Below are 8,108 nucleotides of genomic sequence, written 5' to 3'. Positions count from 1 at the left end.
GGCAATCGCTTCAAATATCCCACTGATGGGAGGAAATATTCCATCAAATATAGGCTTGACTGTAACAGCAGATTTGTTGTTTACATTTTGAGATGCCCATGAAACCGTCTGTATGTCGACAAGACTAGTAGAATGATGAAAGAACGGCTCAGCCAACACCGCTCATCTATCAAGAAGTGCCTAATTGCCACAGACACCTCAAAAGACTTTACCAGTCACAACACACTTCAAGGATGCACATCATACTGTTAACCAGCTCAAATGTTGTATCATTGATCACATATCGCCCCTACAACGTGGGGGTGATCGGGACAGAATTTTGCTACAACGAGAACTACAATGGATACACAGACTTAATTGCCTTACTCGGATTGGCCTCAATGAAGATTTTCGTTTAGGTTGTTTCCTGTGACATAGTGACTTTTTGTTGGACTCTGCATTCCACTGTTTGGTTTAATTTTCTTAGACACCGCCGTGTGTCCTGTCATTGATGTTCTTTGCATGTTATGTGCTGTCAGACACCGCCGTGTGTCTTTATATATCTAGAGACTCGATCCTGACAGGTCTCCACTTCACTAGCAGTGACACCTTTCCTTTCACCCTCGCTTTCAACATCCACCATGCAGACCCTCTCTTGCGCACTATGTGCAGCTTATTGTCCATCTTTGGTGTTGTATTTAGCAGTATCAGATTCCAGCTGCCTATATGGGATTCCCCAGTAGACAACATATGTTGGTCTAGTGATATTAACAGCCATACCACACTGGCAAACGTCCAATTCCGGCTGATCTTGGAAACTAAGCAGTGTTGGGCCCAGTCAGTACCAGTATCGGTGACGATCTGGGAATACTGGGTGCTGTACATCACTCACTTAATACCACAAGGCAGCGTACATTGTGCGTTCTGTGGGTTTTCTCCCCAATAGGGCAGTTTGGATTCATTTTGCACATATATTCTTATTTATATTGATTGCCGTAACAAGTGGGTACTGCTTTGCAGTAGGTTGTTTTGCGGGTTGTCCTTGTGTCACCTGCTATTATTTCTATTAGACCTGTCATTCCTTACTGCTTTTTGCACCCTGCACTTTCTAGCCAGCACTTTCAGGGAACAATGTTCTGCTGAGCTTTAGCACTATTCCTTTAACTTTTTTAAACACATCACTTCATTTCATTCACTTCTGTTTTGATATACAGCGTCCTTGCAATTCCCCTCACTATCAGCATGCCATTTACTAGTCAGGCTGCTGAGACCACTCGCCGCACGTTTTGCCGCGCTCCGGAGCCGTTGCTATGCATGATACCGGGTTTGTTTAGTTTAGTTACCAGTGTCATGGAGTGGGAGGAGACAGCAGGGGATGCACTAGACATGCCCGGACTTGTCTCAGCCCATGCCCTGATGCTGCTGGGTTGATTGTGGAGCCATTTGAGGCTTATATTTTGTGTTCTGACAATAGTGCGGTTAGCCCCTGAGGAAGACCAGTCGGTTGAAACAGCTGTCGGGCTGTGTTTGCTGTATTTGCTGTACTTCACCATGCCGCTTGGTTAAGGAATAAATCCTGCTTGTCTTTCATCTACACGTGAGTGCTGGCTTGTCTACTTTTTCTGCATCGCTGGAGAAGTGAGTGTTTTATATATATATATATATATATATATATTTTATTTATTTATTTTTTAAATTGTAAGCTCACAAGAGCAGGGACTTCTTTCCTCATGTGCCTTTCCTTTTCTTACTTACACTATCTTATACTCCATACTCCCTTTGATGGCACCTAACCCCGGGTTTCCTGTACCTGTCCTATTTTATCCTGAACTGTAAGTGCAGTTTTCTTGTTTGCTCATTTTATTATGTACTGTGTAATGGGCGCTGCGGATCCCTTGTGGCGCCATATAAATAAAGGCTAATAATAATAATAATAATAATAATAATAATAAATATATATATATATATATATAATCAAGCGATGTGCGGCACTCAGGTATTAAAATAAATAGTCACCACTATCTGTCCGTCTTCAACGTTTCAATTTTTACTCAAAAAATTGTCATCAGGAAGCATGTACATACAAAAACTACTCACCTTATATCCCCCACCATTGTGCTCGTGTGATGCGCCCGTCCGGCGGAATCCGTCCGGCGCCTGTAGCGCTGAATGATGACGTCATCGCGTATAGCGTGATGCACGTCCAAGTGCGCCCATCACCATGGTAACCCGGTGACACTCTCCTGTATACATATAAACAAAGTGATGTACTGCTGGCAGTGTGAAAAGTGCAGACATCTGGTCCAACAACAGTAGCTTAAGTAAAAGAGGCTATGATCCCAAAACCCTCAGCATTACTAAATCTAAGGTGTTATCAATGGAAAGAAGTCAACTCCTACAGAAGAAAACCACAGATACATCAAGATCTAAATTCCCTTGGAAGAGTGTATTCAACATCGCATCACAAGAGACAGATAAAGCAACTAAAAAATATTGGAACCTTATTCAAACAGACAAAAAACTTAACATGCAAGATACTGACATTATGCCGTGTTATCAGCGCTCTAAAAACCTAAGAGACATCTTGGTTAAAACGGACATATCTGAGAAAATGAAACCGCCCAGCAACACCTTTTTACCAACACGCAAGATGGGCTGCTTCCGCTGTTCCTGCACGACGTGCCAGTACCTCATTACTGGGGACACCTTTTGCCATCCACACCTTGGCTATAAAATCCGCATTCAACATCATTTAACGTGTGAATCGACATACGTGATTTACCAAATAATTTGCCCCTGCGGCTTAAGCTATATTGGTAAAACAATGAGGAAGTTCAAGGAAAGAATGACGGCACATAGATCAGCTATTAGATTGGCCTTAACCAAAGGAACCAGTGATCAACCAGTGGCACGCCATTTTGCCACCATGAAACATTCCTTAGCTAGTTTAAGGTATCGAATGATCGATCATATACCTATGAGAACCAGAGGCGGGGACAGGCACAAGGCCTTACTCAGATGTGAGATCAGATGGATCAGAAAGATGGATGTGATCACACCAAGAGGACTAAATGAAGCCGTATCATTAGCATGTTTTTTCTGAAAAAACTTTTTTGAAAATTCATTATATATATTTTCTTGAATATTTTTCCTATTTTTTGATTTTTTTGATTACTTGATTTTGTTGATCTGATTTTATGGTTTTTCCACCATTGAGTAGTGGCCCCACCTGCATTTTCTAATTTATTAGCTATTTCGTTATGCTTATTCTGATTCTCAGCCAATTATAACTATATTTTTCTCACCATCATTTCAGCTTATAGCCCGCAAGGAGCATTTACACAGCATATAGACTGCAGGAGGATATTCCTTTATTTACTGTCAGCTTTATATATAATGTACCCAATATCTGGGAATATCACAGAAATACTACATGTATCCGGGCAGAGCTAGCTTACTATTTCCCTGCATTATAGGTGCTGTAATGCATTATTTATATATGACGGATACCATGATCCCCTTCTCACACATTGCTTCCATAGTTTATTTTACTTAAGCTACTGTTGTTGGACCAGATGTCTGCACTTTTCACACTGCCAGCAGTACATCACTTTGTTTATATGTATACAGGAGAGTGTCACCGGGTTACCATGGTGATGGGCGCACTTGGACGTGCATCACGCTATACGCGATGACGTCATCATTCAGCGCTACAGGCGCCGGACGGATTCCGCCGGACGGGCGCATCACACGAGCACAATGGTGGGGGATATAAGGTGAGTAGTTTTTGTATGTACATGCTTCCTGATGACAATTTTTTGAGTAAAAATTGAAACGTTGAAGACGGACAGATAGTGGTGACTATTTATTTTAATACCTGAGTGCCGCACATCGCTTGATTGTATTTATCCATTTGGACAGTGAAGGCAACAGGACACATTCTCTTCAGTTATTGGAGTGCCGGACCTACCACAAGTTATATCAGCTACATTTCCACACCACGGGAACTATAGCAGGTCATGGCAACCAACGGTGTTTAATATTCCAGTTAAACCACCTGGATCCAGGAAATCATTGTGTATTATTGTGCCCACGCAATAATTTGTTTTTATACATTTCACCAACACCTGGTGATATAACACCCCGGGAGCACGCTTATCTCTCCACTACATTATGGATACTCCACAACAAGAGGAGGAGGAGGAGTTGTTTAATCCGGCATTGATTCCCTTACAGGAATATTTCAGCTACTCAGAAACAGATACTGAGGCAATCTTGCACACAGAGAAATTATTGACTCAAGCTGAGGCATTAACCCCTGAGAGTGTTTATAGAGATTTACTCCGCATGAAAAAGAAAGAGATAGACTTTACATATCATGCTATAACACTAAGCGATTACTTCAGAGCAAAGAAGATCCCTAGGGGTCTCAGAGTGCGAAATTGTCCAACTATTGGCAGATTTAATCCTGCATTTTGCCGCAAATGGGTTTCAATACTCAACAAATGCTCAGCAGACCTGATGCTATTGATTATTGAGCAGGCCAAATTAGAGGTAGATAAAACAAAGGAGAAAATCAACAAGTTTGAAACCATACATCTACCCACCCTGACATTGGACACAGAAAATGATTGGCTAGTCCAATTGGAGAACCAACTAGCAATATACAAGCGGGACTTAATTAAGTTCAAAAAGGCCAAATTTGACAAGGTGGACCAGGATTATGAAAACCACCAGGTGTACAGGTGGCTATCTGGCAATAACCCACAAGAAAACAGGAGAAAACCATTCTTTAGGCGTCGCCAATACCCAAGGACAGACCTCGACACGGAGACTTCAAATGAGGGTCACAGCACCAATAGTGACCAAGAACAACCATCTAGAAGACGCAAGGGTACCATCCCTTTAGGGGTCACCACACGTACGGCAGCAATAGGCAAAGGAAAACAACTCGCCGAGGGGGCCAGTACAAGCGGCAGCACGGGTACAAAGAAGCAACCCGCAAAAAACAAGCGGAAGTAATCATAAATTTATCACACTATGAATTATCATCCAGTGAACAGAGTGTCTTATCCAAGGGACTATCCTTCATACCGTCAGCTCCTTTTGATGATCTACTATGGCAGGTGTCTAAAAACCAACTTCATCGTAAATTAAAATACAAAGAATTCTTCACAGACAATCCAAGTACAACTTCTAGCACAATACCGGAAAAACTATTACAATTCAAACAGCCGTCCACCTTTGATCCCTTATCAAACAACGCAAGCATTAAGACCTATATACGATTACTGGACCAGGAAACTGAACATTTGTCGGCACTGAACAAGTCCTACAAACATAATCTGACCAAACCAGAACAGGCTGCCCTTAAAAATTTGGCGAATAATACTCAACTTATTATACGCCCGGCAGACAAGGGCGGTGCAATAGTCCTTCAGGACATTACTGACTATCGGAGTGAAATCTACCGCCAATTAGAGGAACCTGGAGTATACAGCAAATTAAGCGGCAATCCTACAGTGATGTTCACCAAAGACCTTAAGGAAGCCTTACTAAGGGCCAAGGACTCTGGCATCATCACTGAAGAAGTCTCAGCACTGCTACTCCCAGAACACCCTGTGGTACCTATTTTATATACGGTTCCAAAAATTCACAAGGGGTTAAATCCCCCTCCAGGAAGACCGATCATTTCGGCCCGGGGTTCACTGCTTCAACCCACTTCAGTGCTATTAGACTCCTTGTTGCAACCTTACGTCCAACAACATCCACATGCGTTGATGGATACCACAGACCTTCTTAATGAGTTAAATAAGTTAGGTCAATTACCCTTGGATGCATGGCTGGTGACAGCAGACGTGTCTAGCCTGTATACGGTAATCCCTCACGATGAGGGCTTGAAATCCACAAGGAAGGTATTCTCCAATATGATGAGTATGGATCCGACCCAGGTGGACAGCTTGATACATCTATTGGAACTGGTATTAACCAGAAACTTCTTTCTGTTTGATAATAAATTTTTTCTCCAAAACAGAGGCTGTGCCATGGGATCAGCTGTGGCCCCTACATACGCGAACATATATATGTTCGACGTGGAACAAGACTTATTTTTTTCAAATGAAAATTTTTCATCAAACATCATTCTGTATAAAAGATTTATTGATGACCTCTTAATCATCTGGAGAGGACCACCAGAGCTACTTCAGAGCAGGCTGGACTCACATAATGCATCCAGTAGCCCCGTGAAACTCATTTATAAAATGGATCAGAACATCATTGATTTTTTGGATGTCAAGATATCCATTATTAACTCATCTATCAATACTACTGTCTTTACAAAACCGACAGACCGTAATACATTCCTTCATAACACGAGTTGTCACCCTAAAGGGCTAAAACGAGGCTTGCCTTACTCACAAATGATTAGGATCCTCAGAATAAATACAGATGTTTCTACAGCAGCTGCCCAAATAGACGAACTGATCAACCGTTTTACTTTGAGAGGCTATGATCCCAAAACCCTCAGCATTACTAAATCTAAGGTGTTATCAATGGAAAGAAGTCAACTCCTACAGAAGAAAACCACAGATACATCAAGATCTAAATTCCCTTGGAAGAGTGTATTCAACATCGCATCACAAGAGACAGATAAAGCAACTAAAAAATATTGGAACCTTATTCAAACAGACAAAAAACTTAACATGCAAGATACTGACATTATGCCGTGTTATCAGCGCTCTAAAAACCTAAGAGACATCTTGGTTAAAACGGACATATCTGAGAAAATGAAACCGCCCAGCAACACCTTTTTACCAACACGCAAGATGGGCTGCTTCCGCTGTTCCTGCACGACGTGCCAGTACCTCATTACTGGGGACACCTTTTGCCATCCACACCTTGGCTATAAAATCCGCATTCAACATCATTTAACGTGTGAATCGACATACGTGATTTACCAAATAATTTGCCCCTGCGGCTTAAGCTATATTGGTAAAACAATGAGGAAGTTCAAGGAAAGAATGACGGCACATAGATCAGCTATTAGATTGGCCTTAACCAAAGGAACCAGTGATCAACCAGTGGCACGCCATTTTGCCACCATGAAACATTCCTTAGCTAGTTTAAGGTATCGAATGATCGATCATATACCTATGAGAACCAGAGGCGGGGACAGGCACAAGGCCTTACTCAGATGTGAGATCAGATGGATCAGAAAGATGGATGTGATCACACCAAGAGGACTAAATGAAGCCGTATCATTAGCATGTTTTTTCTGAAAAAACTTTTTTGAAAATTCATTATATATATTTTCTTGAATATTTTTCCTATTTTTTGATTTTTTTGATTACTTGATTTTGTTGATCTGATTTTATGGTTTTTCCACCATTGAGTAGTGGCCCCACCTGCATTTTCTAATTTATTAGCTATTTCGTTATGCTTATTCTGATTCTCAGCCAATTATAACTATATTTTTCTCACCATCATTTCAGCTTATAGCCCGCAAGGAGCATTTACACAGCATATAGACTGCAGGAGGATATTCCTTTATTTACTGTCAGCTTTATATATAATGTACCCAATATCTGGGAATATCACAGAAATACTACATGTATCCGGGCAGAGCTAGCTTACTATTTCCCTGCATTATAGGTGCTGTAATGCATTATTTATATATGACGGATACCATGATCCCCTTCTCACACATTGCTTCCATAGTTTATTTTACTTAAGCTACTGTTGTTGGACCAGATGTCTGCACTTTTCACACTGCCAGCAGTACATCACTTTGTTTATATGTATACAGGAGAGTGTCACCGGGTTACCATGGTGATGGGCGCACTTGGACGTGCATCACGCTATACGCGATGACGTCATCATTCAGCGCTACAGGCGCCGGACGGATTCCGCCGGACGGGCGCATCACACGAGCACAATGGTGGGGGATATAAGGTGAGTAGTTTTTGTATGTACATGCTTCCTGATGACAATTTTTTGAGTAAAAATTGAAACGTTGAAGACGGACAGATAGTGGTGACTATTTATTTTAATACCTGAGTGCCGCACATCGCTTGATTGTATTTATCCATTTGGACAGTGAAGGCAACAGGACACATTCTCTTCAGTTATTG

General features: G+C 41.6%; 1 pseudogene; it reads left to right on the top strand.

Moving 5' to 3' along the window:
• Window positions 1-745: 745 nt before the first annotated feature.
• On the top strand, window positions 746-865 carry LOC134897403 (5S ribosomal RNA; annotated as a pseudogene).
• The last annotated feature ends 7,243 nt before the right edge of the window (window positions 866-8,108 follow it).

This window comes from Pseudophryne corroboree, chromosome 3 (assembly GCF_028390025.1).
Source record: "Pseudophryne corroboree isolate aPseCor3 chromosome 3, aPseCor3.hap2, whole genome shotgun sequence".
Lineage (NCBI taxonomy): Eukaryota > Metazoa > Chordata > Amphibia > Anura > Myobatrachidae > Pseudophryne > Pseudophryne corroboree.
This window is presented reverse-complemented; position numbering and strand designations above follow the sequence as displayed.